General features: G+C 41.1%; 1 long non-coding RNA gene across 3 annotated transcripts in view; it reads right to left on the bottom strand.

The window, feature by feature from the left end:
- Positions 1-21,334, bottom strand: part of LOC130273900 (uncharacterized) — a 126,850-nt gene that overhangs the window by 35,641 nt on the left and 69,875 nt on the right. For all 3 annotated transcript variants that reach the window (XR_008844170.1, XR_008844172.1, XR_008844171.1), the window contains one exon: positions 2,178-2,315. This is a non-coding gene — a long non-coding RNA (uncharacterized LOC130273900). The remainder of the gene's footprint in view (positions 1-2,177; positions 2,316-21,334) is intronic.

The following is a 21,334-nucleotide window of genomic DNA, read 5'->3' as shown; positions in this document are numbered from 1 at the left end:
CAATGCAACTGATGCTATAGCTGATGATAATGTGCATCAGTTGTCATCAGTTTTATGGCATCTGGTGTCCATTGTTGCTGGACAGGGGAACACAGCAAGCTACGTTCCCCTGTCCAGTGCCGTTTGGCGTGTCCAACTATCCTAAATTGAGATGCTAGATGATTGTGAACTGTACCATTCAAATGAATGGGATCAGTTCTAGCATCAGTTTTCCTCCAGTGCACGCTGGAGGAAAACTATGCCGGACGCTGGACATATGTGAACCCAGCATTACAAAGTCTCTTAAGACTTGGCTAATACTATACTGGCCTAAGCAACTGAGAGTAATATGGTATGGAAGATACGTAATATATAAGTTGGTAACTGTATTGCAAAATAGTGAACTGTATGTCATTGCATTGTTCTGAAACCAAGCATTTAGACGTTCTGATTTATAAACCCTGTGTTTTCACAGCAGTGAATGCAGAAGGATCAGACAGTGGGCTACTGTGATGTCCATGAAAATACTGTAACTGTCTCGCCAAAGGATCATGGGTTAGCCTATTTGCTGACAGCAACATTAAATTGACATTGTGGTATACAACACATTTACTGTATATAATAAGTAATTTCCAAAGAAAAGTATGGTAGTGAGGAAATAAAAATTCTATTTCCCTTGTTGATCCAGAAGAAGACACTGATGACCTGTACAAAGTACAACCAGATCTCTTATTAAAGGAGTACTCTATCCCTAGACATCTTATCCCCTAGCCAAAGGATAGGGGATAAGATGTCTGATCGTGGGGGTCCTGCCGCTGGGGACCCCCACGATCTCTCCTGCAGTACCCCCGTTCCTCTGCTGCGCAGAGCGAGGATCGCTCTGTGGCTGATGACAGGCGATGCAGGGGACGGAGTATTGTGACATCACAGCTCTGCCCCCTTGTGACGTCACATCCCGTCCCCTCAATGTAAGTCTATGGGATGGGGCATGGCAGCCGTCACGCCCCCTCCCATAGACTTACATTGAGGGTGCGGGGCGTGGCGTCATGAGGTACAGAGCCGTGACATCATGATACTTCGTCCCCTGCATCACCCGCCATCAGCCACAGAGCGATCTTCGCTCTGTGCAGCTGAGAGACAGGGGTGCTGCAGGAGAGATTGTGGGCATCCCCAGCTGCGGGAACCATGCGATCAGACATCTTATCCTCTATCCTTTCGATAGGGGATAAGATGTCTAGGGGCAGAGTACCCTTTTAAGTGTCATCTAATACCCAAAGAAATCAAGGCTTGGTGTATTCTTGGGGTACTACCTACTCACATGCAATGACATAGGCCAAAGACATGCCAATATACTCCATCAGATTATAGTTAGACGCAGTCATTGCAGAATTTGATCTATGTATATTGTTGGCATTTTATTTCACCTTAGCAGTCAAGAAACAAAATAAAGTTGTTCTTTCTAATTTTGGCTTGTTTCCCAGTAACCCAGAAATAGCAGAACAACTCGCTGGGTCCTCAATCATAGGCTCTGCATTTCCCATAGAACTAGTTATGTTTGCCACAACTCAGCTGTCTCCATGGCCTTGTACACTGAGCTATTATATTTACCCAGGCTGGATCCTCAACAGAGAATGTCCTGAAGGTGGTGTAGAAGTTCAAGGCAGGCATCAATGAATGACTGGTACAAGCAAGGTAAGCAATGACAATAATTCAAACTGGCAGGAAAAGTGTGGCCTGTGGTCAAGCAGTCAGAAACCAAAACACAAAGAACTGCAGGGATTTTCAAGACATGGCTCTAAGCCATTTTAAACATACCTACCAGGTGTTCATGAGCAACTTTTAGGCACATGATGACATTATATTCACATAAGTATATTCTTAGACAAATGACATCATAAAACTACCATTTATTGTAAAAATAAAAATTCTTACATTGTTTAGAGTAGAGGTCACAACTACAAATGCATTTTCCAGAATAAAATAGAACATTTAACTTTTCATCTACAACTTGAATTTACTATCATAATCCCATGTTATAAAAAAAAAAGGATCATTCAACTAAAAGCATGTGAACCTCTCTCCTATGGCAGCAGTTAAATAGTAATCAATTTGTCTATTCACAATTACCTTTTATGCTGCAGAAAATTAATCATTTTACTAGCTTCAATCATTAGGGAATGTAGAATGCTAATTCAGACCTTATTACAGACACAATTCTTCATTTTGTCCTTCCACAGCTTGGCACAAGAGTCTCATAAACAGTTTTTCTCCTTCCTCTATGATCTTGAGAGCAGTATTCATTTTCGGCTATGTTGATCGGGATAATCACCGCACATCTAGGAATGAATTCCAATAATTATCAGGGGTTTTTCTTTTCTTTTTTATAAATTGCATTCAAACATAATAAATTAGTAATCACCCTTTATGAATAAATGAAGGATTCAATATTTTGTTCCATTGGTTATCGTAAGATTTACTGTTATAGTTAAACTGTTTTATGTGCAGAGCTGAGACTCCTGTAGCAATATTATGGCTCACCTAAATGGCTACCATTGCTCCACCTTCTCATCAAATACGTGCAAGCTACATTTTAATATTGAGATCAATGTTTGTATTTTATTACTTATTTGACTAGAATAATATTATATATTAAACAGTATACTGCTACTTATACATTTATTTTAGGGCCTCTTTACCCATGGGTTCATTTACATTGGACACCCTGGTAGGCAGCATATCTACTTTCAAGTATGTCCATACAGATCAAGTTGAAAAGTATGGTGAAGCAGGCAGCCACCACTGTATGGGGTAGATGCTATTTCTACGTGGGCTGAACAACCTTTAGTAATATCATGATCCTGTGGGGAAAAAAAAATCCTGTGTGAGGAAGCTGCTCTGGTCTGTGGGTCAGTATAAAATAGGAAAATAGGCTGGTTTTACACAGGCGTATTACAGACACATTTTTGTGTCCATATAATGGCTTCACATCCCTGAACACAGGCCTTATGACCCAATCTGACAACTGTATAGGGCAAATAGGGTAATCACATGGGGGTATCAGTGTAAGAGAGGGGGATACGAAACAGTCAGCATGAGAAAGGAGGAAATGGGGGAAGCTTGTGAGAAAGGGAGATGGAGGTAGTCTATTTAAGAAGAATTCATCGTGGCCATCTCAGCCTCATTCGGTTTTCGGTAAACAGTAGAATGATGTGCTTTACCAAAAAGCTATCTTGGTCTCATCTGTCCACAAGATGTTTTCCCAGAAGGATTTTGACTTACTCAAGTTCATTTTGGCAAAATGTAATCTTGCTTTTATATGTCTCTGTGTCAGCAGTGGGGTCCTCCTGGGTCTCCTGCCATAGCATTTCATTTAAATGTCAACGTATAGTTGGCGCTGACTCTGATGCTCCCTGAGCCTACAGGACAGCTTGAATATCTTTGGAACTTGTTTGGGGTTGCTTATCCACCATCCGGACTATCCTGCGTTGACACCTTTCATCAATTTTTCTCTTCCATCCACACCGAGGGAGATTAGCTACAGTGCCATGGGTTGCAAACTTCTTGATAATGTTGCGCACTGTGGACCAAGGCAAATCTAGATCTCCGGAGATGGACTTGTAACCTTGAGAATGTTGATATTTTTCCACAATTTTGGTTCTTAGGTCCTCTGACAGTTCTCTTCTCCTCTTTCTGTTGTCCATGCTTAATGTGGCACACACTGACACACAATGCAAAGACTAAGTGAACTTGTCTCCTTTTTTATCTGCTTTCAGGTGTGATTTTTAGATTGCCCACACCAGTTACTTGCCCCAGGTGAGTTTAAAGGAGCATCACATGCTTGAAACAATCTTATTTTTCCACAATTTTGAAAGGATGCCAATAATTTTGTCCAGCCCATTTTTGGAGTTTGGTGTGACATTGTGTCCAATTTGCTTTTTTTCCTCCCTTTTTTGGTTTAGTTCCAATACACAGAAAGGGAATAAACATGTGTATAGAAAACCATGTGTTACTGCAATCCTTTTCTGCGAGAAATACTTAATTTTCTTGAAAAATTTCAGGGCTGCCAAAATTTACGGACATGACTGTATATATCGATATGTATCTGATTCTGTGTGAATCCACTGCATTTTTAGGACAAACCCTGCAATATATGACTTCAGCCTCAAGCACATGCATATCTATTTTTATCACAATGGAATACACTGACTTTAAAGGTTTTTAGGACCTTGTTTACTTCACACAAATAAAATAAATAAAAAATGTGTTGTCCCAGAGTGCTCCATATTAGTACAGTAGCATTTGTGGATATTGGTGTATTTTATATCTGGATATTATGATCTCTCTTCCATTAAGTACTGTACATTCTGTCCCAGCGCACATGACTTAAAGTCAAGTACAACTAGCCTTTTATATCAATGCTGATATTTCCCATGACCTTCTATGTATTTGACAGGTTTACTGTGTCAATTATACCTACATTTTTTTCTATGGCACTTCAGTGCCAGATGGGACTTAAATCCAATGCAGGCCACAAAACAACCAGAAAGACCTCAAACTCTTCCAGATAAATCAACATCATGTCGGGCAAAGTAAAAATAATACAATCTGAAGGATCTTAAGGGCCCACTTTAAGATTGCTCTCTGTGTTTCTATCATGCTATAAAATACTACATGTACTTCAATTCAGACTGTACAGTTATCAAAGCCAGGATATTATATTTACTAGTAGCAAGCTGGTGGCTATTCCTTCTTTTAACTGGATCATATCAAAATGAATGAAGACTTCCCTTTCTGCATGCTTATATAATATAGATTTTTTATACTAGGACCGGATGATCAAATTCATTTTGCATCAATAAAAACACATAATATATATATATATATATATATATATATATATATATATATATATATTCACACGCTCAAAAATATAAAATTTATTTTTAAACCAAATAAAAGTATAACAGTATGTACTGTATAGTTCAAAATGTATGCACCTGTTATTTGCACTGGACTTATCCTATTGGTAATAAGGTAATTTAATTGCAGTTATAGGTCCCTGACAGAAGTTGTGCGCAGCTATGACAGGTGCTGAGTGGATAACAGCATAATGTGAACATTATAGTAGCAAGTCACATAAATGTGTCACGAGTGTGAAAGATTGACAGCTGCATCATCTTTAAACAAATGCACTAAAGGGATATATGTATTGATTTTTAAAGAGCTGTCATTCTTCCTTGACTTGCGAGATGCAAAATAAGTCTAGGTCTTTAGTTATGAATGCAAAGGGAGGTATCACATGGTTCTGCATCTTGAAACATTAAGATTAGATCTATCCAGTGCTGTGTTTGCGCTCACAGCTCTAAAGCTGGCAAATAGAGATGAGCGAAGTTACAGTGATTCCATTCGTCACGAACCCCGCGGCTCGGCAGTTGCTGACTTTAGCCTGCATAAATAAGTTCAGCTTTCAGGTGCTCCGGTGGGTTGGAAAAGGTGCATACAGTCCTAGAAGACTCTCCTTTAGCAACTGCCGAGCCGAGAAGTTCATGACGAATCGAATCACTGTAACTTCGCTCATCTCTACTGGCCATAGGCAAGGTAAAAATAAGCTGCTGCATTGGTCATTCATTAACATGTTTTCTCATTGTTAATAGATCACAACACATACAATAAACAACTGATCCACACTGCATGCATATTATACCAAAAATGGTATTTATGGTGAAATTGAGTGAAAGGATAGACCTTGACCTAGGGCAGATTCACACTCGTTTTGTTCTTAGATTCACTCTGTTACAGTACGTTTAATTTTGCTGTATACAAAAACAGTCAACTACACTGTGTGTGGCAAAAAAAAGTATATGTTGCAATCCATTTTGTTTTAGAATGTAAGCCAATAGAAAACATATTCTGCTGTATGGCATAAAGCAGCATCTGTTCTAGCATCCATTAACCCCTTAAGGACCAAGCCCATTTTTGCCTTAAGGACCAGGCCAATTTTATTTTTGCTTTTTCGTTTTTTCCTCCTCGCCTTCTAAAATCCATAACTTTTTATATTTCCATCTACAGACCCATATAAGGGCTTGTTTTTTTGCTTGACCAATTGTACTTTGTAATGACACCTCAAATTTTTCCATAAATCGTGCGGCGAACCCACAAAATATTTTTTTTAGGGAGGAAATGTAACCCCTTAACGACCAAGGATGTAAATGTACGTCCTGATGCGGCGGTACTTTGCACACCAGGACGTACATTTAAATCCTGTACATGATGCTCGGTCATGCGTGGCAGGTCCCGGCTGCTGATAGCAGCCAGGGTCCCGCCGGTAATGGCCGACATCCACAATAGCGCAGATGTCTGCCATTAACTCCTCAGATGCCATGATCAATACAGATCACGTCATCTGCGGCAGTGCGGCTACACTTTATGCCGATCTGATCGCCCGCAGCACGGCCGCGGGGACCAGATCAGCTAAGGTCCCCTCACCTGCTTCCACCACCTTCCCGGCTTCTTCCAGCAGACCAGAGCAGAAGATCGCCGATAATACTGATCAGTGCTAAGCCCTATGCATAGCACTGAACAGTATTAGCAATCAAGTGAAAATTGCTTCTTTTTTTCACATTTTATTAAAATAAAAATAACAGCTCAAAAAAGCCCTCATACCGCCGCTTATATTGAAAAATGAAAAAGTTATAGGTCATCAAAATTAGGGATTTTAACCGTCCTAACAATAATAGAAAAGTGTGTAATCATTGGTATCATTTTAATTGTATTGACCCACAGAATAAAGAACACAAGTCAAGTTTTCCATAAATTGTATGACGTGAAAACGAAACTTTCCATAATTTTTTTAATTTCCCCACACAAATAGTATTTTTTGGTTGCGCCATACATTTTATGGTAAAATGAGTGATGTCATTACAAAGGACTACTGTTCGGGCAATAAACAAGCCCTCACACTAGTCTGTGGATGAAAATATAAAAGAGTTTTGGAAGGCGAGGATGAAAAAACGAAAATGCAAAAATAAAATTGGCCTGTACTTAAATGGACACTGTCAGAAACAAAAACTTATTTTGATATGTTGTAAAACATGCAAAACCAATAGGTTTTGCAATTACTTTCATTAGAAAATTTTCAGTATTTCATACTGAAAAAGCCAGTCAAACAACTGCCCCCCCGCCTGTTTGGACACATACTAGTCCTGCTGTGTCCATGCATCATCACCTATGTCATGGACACACTTTCTTGATTGATAGCTGTGAAAAAATCCTCCCACTGTCAGCTTGTGTCCTGCTACTGTCAGTGAGGACAAGCTGGGAGTTGTAGTTTTGCTAATGTTAGGGGAGATGTGAGCAGACAGCATACTGAACGAGGGGGCGGAGAGGTGCACAGTGAGGCCACACCCCCTCCCTTTGAGAGGAATTCAGACTAGTGAGCTAAATTAAAAGTGTAATAAAAAAAATTAATGAAGGTGCTAGACACATAAAAATTAGATGTACATGGCCAGGATTAGGTACTAAGTGATTTATTAAATAATTATTTTTTTTGTTGGATCTGACGGGTACGCTTTAAGGTCAAAAAGTGGGGTTAAATGAAAACCACAATTTTGCAAATTTTGGAGGGTTTCGTTTTCACACTGTACACTTTACAGAAAAAATTACATTTTCTTTATTCTGTGGGTCGATACGACTAAAATGATACCAATGGTTACATACTTTTCTATTATTATACCGCTTAAAAAAAATCTCAAACTTTTTGTACAATATCAGTATGTTTAAAATCGCCCTATTTTGACCAAGTATAACTTTTTCATTATTCCGTATATGGGGCGGTATGAGGGCTAATTTTTTTGGCTGTGATCTGTACTTTTTTTTTATACCACATTTGCTTATATAAAACTTTTCAATCACTAAAAAAGCAGCAATTTTGTATTTTTTTTTTATGTTTACGCCGTTCACTGTATGAGATCGTTAACATTATATTTTGATAGTTTGGACATTTACACACACGGCGATACCAAATACGTTTATTAATTAGTTTTTTACGCTTTTAGGGGATAAAATGGGAAAAAGGGACAATTTCCATTTTTATTGGGGGAGGGGATTTTTCACATTTTTCTTTTTACATTTTTTAACGTTTGTTTTACATCTTTTTATGTCCCCATAGGGGACTATCTATAGCACTCACTTGATTGCTAATACTGTTCAGTGCTATGCATAGCACTGATCTTCTGGCTCTGGTCTGCTTGATCTCAGACCAGAGCAGAAGACACCAGGAGACGGCCGGAAGCAGGTGAGGGGACCTCCGGCCGCCATTTTAGATGATCGGATCCCCGTGGCAGCACCGCGGATGGTCCAATCATCTATTTAAACGTGCGCATTGCCGCAGATGCCGTGATCTGTATTGATCACGGCATCTGAGGGGTTAATGGCAGACATTGGCACGATCACTGATGTCTGCTATTACCAGCGGATCCCCTCTGCAGTGCATGACGCAAGCACCGCTCCGATGCCCGCGGTCATGTACAGGACATAAATGTACATCCTGGTGCGCGAAGTACCTCCGCATCAGGACGTCCATTTACATTCGTGGTCATTAAGGGGTTGACGAGTTCCTGTGGCCTCCCCAGAAATTATGAAAGGTTAGGGTGTCGTGAGTCTAGAAGTGTTTTTATTTTATTAATTCCCTCCCACCCATTCTCAAGATATAAGGTTTTTGCACCCCATCTGACTGTCAGTGAATCCGTCAGATGGGCATACTTTTCATTACATTCATTACACTACTGCGTGCTGATGCTGTAGTGAGGGAATGTGATTTGCATAAAGGACCTTCTGGAACCGGTGTGATGGAATTCCTTGCGTCCAAGACGAATTTGTGTCTTCTCCTCTTCTCAGCTCTCCAGACATTACCGAACACACAGCGAAGAGCATGGCAGTGTGTGATCTGCTGTGATTGGCTGAGACCGCACACATCTCTCTAAGCTCTCGGCAGCAGCTCCGATGTAGAGAATCATTCAGTGCTCAGTTCCGCCTCCAGCAACATAAAGAAACAGTTTAGTTCTATACAGCAGCATGAACAAGCAGAAAGATTCATCAGGATATATTTGTATCTTTATGCTGCTGTATAAAGATTAATCTTTCTGCTCTATGTTTCTGCTGCTGAGGGCGGACCTGAGCACTTAATGACTCTCTCCCTCGGAGCTGCTGGCTGGTTCCTCCCTTCAGTTCCGAGAGCTGTGTGTGAGGAGGGGTACGGTCTCAGCCAATCATGCCAAATCACACACTGCCCTGCATTCGGCTGCATGTTCGGAATTGTCTGGAGAGCTGAGGGGAGGATCGGAAGCAAAATCGTCCAGGGCGCAGGACAATCAATGACACAGGGCGTTTGGCAACAGAATGGTATGAGATCTCACATACCATCCTGCAAGTGTAGGGAATAAGGTGGGTAGTAGTATTTTTTTTCTTCAGATCCCCATGTTGATTCAGCTCTCCAAAGCTGAGCGAGTGCAGCAACAGATCCCAGCTCACTGTACAGTGCTAAGAGGTTTGTAGTGTAGATGCTGCAGGTCCTTGCAGGTGTGTAGAGCAGGAGCAATAGCTACACACTGGAATGTACACAATGTGAGCTCTGTACTGCCAGGACCTGAGAATGATTTGTAGTGTAAAAGTCCTAGCTGTACAGAACTCACCTTGGCATGCTCATTTGTTGCCATAGCAGCCAGGTGCCTTCTAAAGGACTCAGAAGACAACAGTAGTGACAGTTCACTGCAATTCATATGTATTGCAGTGAACTTTTCAAGCACTCAAATTCTCTTGTATAAAAAATAAAGTCGCTGAGGCCGTAGGGAATTTAAAACATCACCAGAATAATGAAAAAGATTATCCAGGCACTCAACAATGCTTTGCAGGTGGATCACAGTTTTTTTGCATCATAAACGTGGTTACACAACACATTTCGGCATTATCCTTCCTCAGCTGTCTACTAACAGATCAAAACTAGCTTTATACACAAGGATACTGGCATGGAGAGCTGCAAGTCATCATGGTGATAACATACAAGTGCATGAGTGTACAGATACAACTATACACAAGTATATACAGAAAAGTACAAAGAAATCAGCTCTCCTTTTATTACATGGATACAGTTGATGGGATAAAAATTACCCAAGTTTGGTCTCTTTGGAATCGTACTTACCAATAGAATAAAGATAGCATGTCAGATTTACCGTATTGTGAATCCTGAAAAAATGATTCCCTCTCAAAAATGCACAACTCCATATTTTTTCAATTTTGCCTTACACGTATATATTTTTTCTGGCTCCGTAATACATTATATGATAAAATAAAGTGCGCCAATTAAAAGTACAACCTATCCCGCAAAAAAGAAGCCCTAATACAACTTTGTCAGTGTAAAAATAAAAAAGTTATGGGTCTTAGAATGTGAGGAGAAAAAAAAAACGTGAACCAAGAAAAAAAAATAGCTGGATCATAAAGGGGTTAAGTGTTTTTCCCCACCACTGTTTATACTTTTAATTTTACTGTTCATGTTTGTGCCCGGTATACATAATGTGTTGTGCTATACATCTGTATTTTATTGGATGCTCTGATAAGAGTTTAATATGTTTTCGTGTAATGTTGCTTTCTAAGCGTACGCAGTGGGGGTTGGTTGTCATTGTACCCAGGCAGCCTGGAGCCACATATTTCTCACATGCCTGGGAGGTGCGTTTTTTCTTGTGCTTTTCCTAGTGTGTGGTAATGGAGTTGTTAAAAGGCAGAACATGCAGGTGTGGAGTGAGAAAACAACTGCAGGAAGGGTAGTAAGGAGACTTGTCAGGGGTGAGAGACACAGGAAACCACTAGACCTGAAGAGGTCAATTGCTAAAGAATCTGACAGTAGACGCTATATTAGCTGAGGAAAAGAAGTCCATGAGAGATGTGCCTCGTGAGTCCAATAGTGCTCATTCTGCCCTGCTGTGAAAGAGAAACTGCCACTGTGTCTACTATGAGTTATAGCAGATAGCCAGTACCCAGAGGTGTAAGCAAAAGACAGCAGTACTATTTAAACTGGGAAGCCTATAGTCTGCTTGCTGTTACTGTCGTAATGAATGTTTCTGCAGTAAAAAACAAGACATCTCAACCTGTTTCATTCATCGTGGCATCTCCTGACACCAGACTCACCAACAGGTCATCCAGAGGGGTATAGTGCCCTGCTTCCACCCTGTGCATCTGGGCAGCAATTTCTAACACCGAACTGTCTCTTTCTAGATGTAATGTACATGATAACTGAGGCCAGTGATTGGCTGCAGTGTCGCACAAGATACAACATCATAGCAGAACTTCTGTTGCAGGACACTGCAGCAGCGGTGGTGAAATCAGAGATTAGCAAAAGTTATTGTTTTCTTTTACTGTAGTTCCAGCTTATAAGGGATTTAACTAACCAGGAAACCATTTTAATATCTCATGTTTTTCTTTGAGCTGGGCAGATCCTAAGTTAGACCCATTGAAGCTATGTCTAAACTGCTTTACTATTACATTTGCTCAATCTTTTTTTTCCTAACCTGACTATAAGGTATGGTATCTTCTGTTTAGTTTTACGCCTCTTTTATTTCTTCCATTAATTTCACATTTAATGCAAGAAATAATGAGACATGTAAACCTTAGTGTGGAGGTAATTAATGACCCATTTCAAGCAATCAACATACAAAATAGTGGCCCCTAAATAAAAGATTGCAGCCCATGAACTAAAGCCAATGCAGTCACTAAATTACAGCCCTTCAAAACCAGACCAAAAGGCTAAAAGTTCAAAAATTTCATTTCAGATGATAATATTGATAGTAAATGCTCATTAACCTCTGGAATTCACACAAATGATTATCACACGCTCTCAGTTCCATCAAGAGTATTGATCATCTGTATTAACATTGTTTGTGTACAAATAATAAATGATGGACAATAATTCTGTAAGCAAACAATGCTGACATGAGAAATCAATAACCCTAATGATGGCTGGTCACTAATAATGCTCAGTTGATTGATGCTTAAATTAATTAGGAATTTGACACATTATAACCATTTCCATATTGCTGTCACTTTGACTGGTCTCGCTCATCATTTGATGCATTTAAATAGAGGTGAAAAAAACATTAACTGAATGCGGCCAATGCAATAAAAAAAAGTATTTTCTGTGGTTTGCTGATAAGTTTTATTTGGTCAATTGCAAACAGTCAAGAAATTTTTATTATAATGTCATAATTTATAAGACATTGTGCTTAATGTTGACCATTGTCCTAAGACCAGTTCTGGGATTATCTAATTCACATTAATTGCACATTTTAGAAACTACTTAGACATATCACTATTTGGACATTTTTACTGGAAAGCCTGGCAGCCATTAACAACACTTTATAGTTGGCAGGACTTTGACAATGGTCCCTCTAAGTAAAAGGATGAAGACTGTTCAGTATATGTGTGTAGTAGACATATGGTGTTTCCAAATCATTAGAGAAAGAACATTTTACATACATGTGGTAGTTTTTGTTTGATCCATTTTACAGTGGATTAGTATAAGGCAGTTCTTTTTTTTTTTTTTTTTGCAGTATCTAAGTTCACTAGTGCAAACTGATGTACATTGGCAACAGCATGTCCAATGGAAATAAATATAATTAGTCCTAAGCAGTTGGTTCCACATAAAAAATCATTAAAAGGGGTACTTTAAACATTAAACAGATTTGTAAATTACTTCTATTAAAAAAATCTTTACTCTTCCAGTACTTATTAGCAGCTGTATGCTACAGAGGACATTCTTTTCTTTTTGAATTTCTTTTTGTCTTGTCCACAGTGCTCTCTGCTGACACCTGATGCCCATATCAGGAACTGTCCAGAGCAGGAGAAAATCCCCATAGCAAACCTATGCTACTCTGGACAGTTCCTGAAACTGACAGAGGTGTCAGCAGAGAGACTGTGGACAAGACAAAAAAAAGAAATTAAAAATTAAGAATTTCCTCTGTAGCATACAGTTGCTAATAAGTACAGAAAGGATTGAGATTTTTAAATAGAAGTAATTTACAAATCTGTTTAACTTTCTGGCACCAGTTCATTTAAAAAAAAAAAATTCCACCGGAGTACCCCTTTAAACATGAATTTGGCGAGGGAATAAAAAGAAATCACATTTTCTGATGGAAGACTCAGGTCCTCATTCTCGATATTGCAAAAGGTCCCAGCAGTCAGAACCCCATGCTACTATTACATCATGGGCAGGAGGCTGTTAAAGATCACTGACATACTATTACATCACAGTGATAATATGGACATGGGGGATGTGCCTGCACCATCACCAGCAAATGCAACATTCTGTGTAATAACCTGGATCAGAAATTCCATCAGTACCAACTCTTACGATGCTGCAGTCAATAGCGCCTGACATCTAAGCAGTTTGACAGAAGGCTTCCATGGTCAATCAATCACATTTTAGGACACACTTGAATACATTTTTGAAGTTCTCATTTACATACATATGATCCTACAAATAAGAGTAAAAGTTTGTAGGAGACCTTCTAAAATAAAAACCAGATCGAGATAGTTTATGACATGTCTTTCTGCTTTACAGAGTCATGGTCAGGAAATAAGATAACACTGGAAATAATTTTCATGTCTCTGAAACAGCAATTGGCTGGTAAATTGTTAAACAATGCATGTAATGAAGAAAACACAGTGGCCCACATTTATCATTGTAGGTGTAAGTGAAGCATTTTTTTACACCTTTTTTTGTGTGCTGGTAATGTGTAGGAGCACCAAATGTATTAAAGGGTCACAGAGCATTTGATAAATTTTGTGCAGGTAAACATTTTCTTACATTTCTCTCTTCACATACACTAAAAAGCTACGCCAGGTCTGGGATGGTGTAGTTTTAGACACTTTTCAGTGGCTTTGCACCTTTTTTGCGCCTTTTTACAAAAAAGGCGCACTTCATGAATTTCAGTCCACGGCATACGCTGAATTGAAAAGCGTGTACTGCTACTCCAAAACATCTGGAATGACTAAAATATTCTACCACCAAAAGGCGCAAAATAACACATAGTGCACCAAAATAGCGCCTTTTGTACGGAGAAAAAAAGGTGTAAACTCACTGATAAATGTCGGCCAGTGGTCCTCATTTACTAACAGGATCCCAACACTTTTTGTCGGGTTTTGCGCCAGAATTCTGTCTGCACCAGAATTTGCGCCAGAATTGTGAAAAAAAAATCTAAGGGGCGTTTTTCCCGACAAAAGGGGCGTGTTCCCGACAAAAAGAGAAAAAACCCTCCGAGTGTGAAGAAAACTCAGAAACCCGACAGCTCTGAGCTGTCGGGAAATTACTCAAAACGGAGTGAATCCTGCTACCCCCAGCATGGAACAGGGTCTGTTCCATGTTGGGGGTAGTAGTACAGGGGCTGAGGGTTTGATCGCACTGGGTCTCACTTCTGAGACCCGATCTGATCAAAAGTTATTAAGCAGGGGAGCGGGCGTCATGTTCCGATCCCCTGCAATGTACTGTAAACTTTCATTTTTAAATTCCCCACAAGAAGCCCTGAATGGCCAGGGCCGAGCTGTGGTGGGCAAAGATGTATAGAATCGCTGGGGGGGTATATATCTGGCCCTTCCAGCGTTTCTATATATATTTCCCCCTGCTGCGCTATATCAAACTTAGTGGCTGCTGCGCTTGAATAAATGTACTGCCCCCCCCAGCACGATTATATATCTATACTGACCCCGCTGTGCATATTTATTGGCTGCCAATGAATGAAAACTCTATCAGCGGGGTAGTGGAGGGCTGCTGCCCGCTCTCGCTGCTAAGAGTTTGTCATTCATAGCGGGCAGCAGCTGCATATCATGCTGTGGGGGTCAGACATATGGATATACGTCTGACCCTCACATCATACATATACAAATGCCGGCTCACCGCTATGGATGACAAGTAAAGCAGTGCAGGGAGGCTCGCGCTGCTGCTGCCGCCAATAGCTTACTTGTCATTCATAGCGCTGAGCCGGCATTTGTATATGTATGCTGTAAGGGTCAGACATATATCCATATGTCTGACCCCCACAGTATGATATGCAGCTGCTGCCCGCTATGAATGACAAACTCTTAGCAGCGAGAGCGGGCAGCAGCCCTCCGCTCCTCTGCTAATAGAGTTTTCATTCATTGGCAGCCAGGGGAGGGAGAAGATGAAGATTAATATGCGCAGCTTGGGGGAGGCAGTATATATATATATATATATATATAAATATGCGCAGCGGGGGTCAGTATATGCGCAGCGGGGGTCAGTATAGATATATAATAGCGCTGGGGGGGCAGTACATTTATTCAAGCGCAGCGGCCACTAAGTTTGATATAGCGCAGCAGGGGGAAATATGTATAGAAACGCTGGAGGGGCAGATATATGCCCCCCCCCCCCCAAGCGATTCTATACATCTTTGCCCACCACAGCGCTTCTATATTAAAACCCTGTCAGGAGCCCTGATTGGCTCCTCGGACCTGGCCATTCAGGGCTTCTGGTGGGGAATTTAAAAGTGAAAGTTTACAGTACATTGCAGGGGATCGGAACATACCGCCCGCTCCCCTGCTTAATAACTTTTGATCACTCAGAAGTGAGACCCGGTGCGATCAATCCCTCAGCCCCTGTACTACTACCCCCAACATGGAACAGACCCTGTTCCATGATGGGGATAGTAGTACAAGCACTTATGTAGTCAGAATTTGCAGAGACTTTTTTCTGTCGCACAGAATACAGAAAAAAAACCTGCGACAGAAAGAAAGGGAAATTGGGCGACAGATTAGTAAATCACAAGGAAAAAAAAGACGAGTACACTGAAAAAAAAAAACCTAATCGACACTCCAGTCTTTGTAAATGAGGGCCAGTGTGTATGAAGGGCTGCTATTAAAATCTGGATATATCAAGGTGCTGGTTACAGTTTTCCTTAATGTAGATCCTTCACAGTGAGGCTCTGTTCACACGTCAGAATTTCTGTGTGGAATTCCACACAATGATTTTGCTGCAGCAGAGTCCCATTGAATTCAATGGGATTCTGCTGCACTGTGCACACTGCAAGATGTTTCGGTTCCCGCAGTCTCTGGAATGTCCGCACAGAGATTTTTTGTGTGGAAGTTACGTAGTGTGAACATAGCCTAATTGGTTTAGCACTAGCTAATCTGAGATGCAGAGTCTAAGAAATCACCATAGAATCTTCTTTCCATCCCAATAATTTTATGATGTGCACACTATGTCTGGAATCATACAGAATTACAGTAAAAGTGAACAAAAGGTGGAGAAGTAAGATGATGATAAGATGATGGGTCAAATCTAGTTAGGCCAACTTCAAGTACTAAGAAACAAATCCATAGGATCAAGATAAAGGCAAAACCTAGAGAAAAAGTTTAAAATTTGGGTCACTACAGGGGAAAATTAGCTCAAATTATATCCGGCAAGATACTATAAGATGCCATCAGAGCTGGCCTGTGGCTGCAGATAGCTGACGCAATGGTGTGGAAAAAGAGTTCCCAAAAACAATGAACATTAGGCATAATGCAAGGCAAAGTATTATGCCATTGCATACAACTAAGCTTCGGTGCTAAGCAATATAGCATATGTCCCCAAAAATGCTTATACTTATGCCAAGAAGTCTGTTTGAAGTCTGCATGTTAGTATGATCTCTGGGTATATGGGTCAACTTACAATATTACAATGTACATGGTCAACTTACAATATGGTCATAATATTTTAAACATATAATGGTCTTTTCTGGACCATTGTAACTTGAAACCAGACTCAACATACAATGCTACAGACAGTCCAGATCTGCAAAATGTGTCAATGGCTGGAAGAACTGAGGTTGCCAGGTTTGGTGACCTGTGAGTCTCAGCCTCACAGGCTGAATGATTATCAGTTTAATAGTGACAGTTGCACTATACTGCAGCACAATTCCACTAAGGGGACAAATAAAAAAATATGTTTTAGTAAAATGATATAAAAAATAAAAAGTGTAGGAAAAAAAAAAGAAATTGTCCATTGGTCATCATGCCTTAAAAAATGTGCAATAAAAATGATCAAAAGGTGGCATATATCACAAAAATGGAAACAATAAAAAGTATAGCTTTTCCTGTAAAAATTAAGCCCCCACAAAAATCAGTCTGATGAAAAATAAAAATGTTATCAAATAATGGCAACATAAAAATATAGTCGAAAAAAAAATAGTTTAGGAGTCTTTTCACATATTTGATGCACAGGATTTGAAGCTGTGTTCAGTCATTTAGTTTACATTAAACAATGCAGCATATAATCTGTAGCTTGAAATCCTGTGCATCAAATATGCGCAGGATTCTGTACGTGTGAATACATCCTTAGGGTACGGTCACACGTGCTATATTTTGCTGCTGTATATTTTCCTACCCATTCAAGTCAATGGGTAGCAAAATACGCAGCTGATTTTGCTACCCATTAACTTCAATGGGTAGGAAAATATACAGCAGCAAATACAGCACGTGTGACCGTACCCTAAACCACTTAAGGATGCAGGGCATACCTGTATGCCCTTAGTGCCTGGGCTTTAAGGCACCAGGGCATACAGGTACCTCCTGCATTCTTCCAATCACCGCCGCTAGTTGTGCAGTGATCGGGCCGGGGTGGCTGCTGCTATCGAACAGCCGCCATTCCTGTATATCGCCCAGGGGGTCCCAGTGGCCCGAAAAATAAGAAGTCTGAGACAGCACCAATCACCTTTATGCAGCAGGAGTGCTACCTCACGATCACCGTGATTGGTCGCTTTTGATCACGGCTGTGAGGTGTCACTAATGATGGGGGAGAGCGGGTGCAGCGGCGGCAGGGGCATCAGTGGTGGCCGAAGCAGCAGCAGGAGGTAAGAGCTGTATCCCTGTTGCTGTTGCATAAGTACAACTTCTAGTATGCATAGACAGCCAAAGGGCATGCTGGGAGTTGTACTTATGCAACAGCTGGAGGCACAAAACGACAACTCCCAGTATGCCCTTTGGCTGTCTGTGCATGCTGGGAGTTAAAGTAATGCAACAGCTAGTGGCACTTTTTTTAAAATTATCAATAAGTGTACCTCCAGTCGTTGCAAAACTACAACTCTCAGCATGCCCTTTGACTGTGTATTTTGGGAGTTGTAGTTATGCAACAGCGAGAAGCACTTTGTTTCTATCAATAAGAGAGTTCATTTCAGTGACGATGTTGGGGTCAATTTGGATTCCTGGACAGCCAACAAACCCAGGAATCAGTGGTCAAAATCATCTGCAACTGGGGTCCAGACAGGGTCACCTATATGGGAGACAGGGAAAATTGTACAGGGGACAAGGTCACTAGTAAGAGGGACAGGGAAGATTGTATGGGGACAAAGAAAATTGTCCCAGCATGCACTTTTCTTCTTTCTTCCTCATCATCGTCCAAAGATGATTAGCCCCCTAGAAGGTAGACCCGTAGGGCAATGCCAGTAGAGGTCCCCCGTACAAGTTTCCCTGTTCCCCATACTGGCATTGTCCTACTGGTCTACCTTCTAGGGGGCTCATCATCTTTGGATGATGAGGAGGAAGAAAGAAGAAAAGTGGGGTCTTCCTCTTTATTGACAGACTCGGATGCAAGCATGGTGTTTGCCCTCTCCCCTAAGAATACCCTATAGTATGTTTTCCAAACAGAGTTTCAGCAGCTGTTGCTAAACTACAACTCCCTGCATGCCTGGATAGTCAATTGATGTCCAGTCATGCTGGGAGTTGTTGCTTTGCAGCAGCTGGAGGCTCCCTGTTTAGGAAACACTGCCGTACAAGCTGTTTTTATGGGGGATGGGGGGAGTATAAGGGTGTGTTTATATGTAGTGTTTTACTCCTTTATTTTGAGTACGTGTAGTGTATTGCAGTGTCTGGTGCTTTTAGGGTTTATACACACTGTTAAGTTTACAAAGAGTTTCCCCCCACAAGTTTGAGCTGCGATGGTTTTTCCACGGCGGATTTTCACTGTCAATGCGCCTGTGTGTTCTAACTGTTGCTACAACAGCTGAAAGGGCATGCTGGGAGTTGTAGTTATGCAACAGCTAGAGGCAAACAGCTACAATTCCCAGCATGCCCTATCGCTGTCTGTGCATGCTGGGAGTTGTAGTGATGCAACAGCTAGAGGCATTTTGTTCTATCAAAAAGTGTGCCTCTATCTGTTGCATAACTAGAACTCCCATCAAGCACAGACAGCCATAGGGCATGCTGGGAGTTGTAGTTGTTTGCCTTTAGCTGTTGAATAACTACAACTCCCAGCATGCCCTTGCAGCGGTTGTAGCAACAGCTAGAACACAGGGGCATGTTGACAGTGAAAATCCGCCATGGAAATCCCATCACAGCTCAAACTTGTGGTGGGAAACTCTTTGTAAACTTGACAGTGTGTATATACCGTAAAAGCACCAGACACTACAAAACACTACACCTTCTCAAAATAAAGAAGTAAAACACTACATATACACACCCCCTTATACTATAAAAATTAAAAACGGCTTGTATGGCAGTGTTTCCTAAACAGGGAGCCTCCAGCTGCTGCACAACAACAACTCCCAGCATGACCGGACAGCCATTGACTATCCAGGCATGCTGGGAGTTGTAGTTTTGCAACAGCTGGAGGCACTGTGTTTGGGGAACACTGCCATACAAGCCGTAGGGTATTCTTGGCGGAGGAGACAAACACCATGATTTCATCCAAGTCTGTCAATGTCATCCAAAGATGATGAGCCTCCTAGAAGGCAGAGCTGTAGGGCTATGCCAGTAGAGGTCCCCCTGTATAAGTTTTCCTGTTCCCCATAATAGGGAACCTGTACTCCCATACAATTTTATTTCTCTCCTGTACAATTTTCCCTGTCCCCCATATAGGTGACCCCGTCCGGGCCCCAGTTGCAGATGATTTTGACCACTGATTCCTGGGTTTGTTGGCTGTCCAGGAAACCAAAGTCCTCACTGACATTGACTCTTTTACATTTTTTTTTCAGTGAGGACTTTGTCAGTTTGATGGCGGCTCAAACAAACTTGTTCGGCCAACAGTTTGTGGCCCAGCACTCCAATGCTTTTTTGTCCAGGCCCAATCGATGGACCCCCATCAGTGCAGCAGAGATTAGGATGTGTGGTAGCTTGGGGGGTGTAGGGTTGAACAGGGGTGTTGCAATGTAGTGTTGCTGGGTATAGGATTAACTCTTGATTGTCGTGACGCCAGGGTGAGGGCTTCCTCTAGTTATATATGTCCTACCGCCACCCATCCCAAGAGCGATAGGAAGGAATAAAGGATTGTCCACAGCCGGAATTGTAATAAACTTGAAATAACTTTCATGCATAAAATCTGCAGTAAGCAATTTACATAAGTCTTTACAAGAGGACCGGGATTTAGGCTCCTCACAGGTTGGCTGGGACTTTGTAGGAAATAAGTTTGATTCCTTTTGTACGCTGTTCCACTGAATTTAGGGGTATGTTTAGGTTCAGTAGTCACGTAGGATTTGGTAGGATGGAGTTTAATTAACTCATGGTTTAGAATGCGGCTGAAGTGGAAGGCTTCAGGCCTAGATTGTCTTGTCATTGCGATAACAGATCTGCTTTCTTTCATATCCAGGATACAAGAGAGAAGAGAGAGATTATTGGATACAGCGCCCTTATATACAGAAGGGGCAGGATCAAAGCTTATTGGTTCCACAAACCTGTCAGTCCTAATAGAAAGCATTATGGTACATCACATGACCTATCACATGACCCAAAGGTCCTTAACCTTCGCATAACAGAATCATTAAATATCACATGACCTAAGGTCCTGTACATTAATTACACTATAATAAAATATATTAAATATATACAGTTTTAATAACATTAGGAGGCTACTAGAGGTTTATCCACCAAGAGAGCCCTATCAGCACAGAGGAACTCTGACTATGGGGACCCACGTCTAAGGTACGGGACCAAGTCCAGTATCGGGACACCACAGATGCATTACAGGCTTGTCCTGCATATCGGCCTACTCAATTTTAAGATTAAGCAATACTGTAGTGGGGGTGTTCTGTACAACACGTTACTTTACCATATGGCCATGAAAAAGGGCTCGCCTCTCAGTAAATCCATAGGCTTTGTTGCTGCCCTTGTGCTGGTCACAGTAATATACACCACCTATAGAGTAGGTGTATATTTCTGGGACTTTATGTGTTGCAAGTCGGCCCTAAAATCACATGTGAGTCCCCTCCATGCGGGACCCTCTTAATCTCTGCAACTGTCTGCCACCCCTATGCAAATGCCTTATTTAGGCCTCAAATGTGCATGGAGCATCCTGTCAGATTTCAAGGCAACAGTTTAGGGCCAC

This window comes from Hyla sarda, chromosome 5 (assembly GCF_029499605.1).
Source record: "Hyla sarda isolate aHylSar1 chromosome 5, aHylSar1.hap1, whole genome shotgun sequence".
Lineage (NCBI taxonomy): Eukaryota > Metazoa > Chordata > Amphibia > Anura > Hylidae > Hyla > Hyla sarda.
This window is presented reverse-complemented; position numbering and strand designations above follow the sequence as displayed.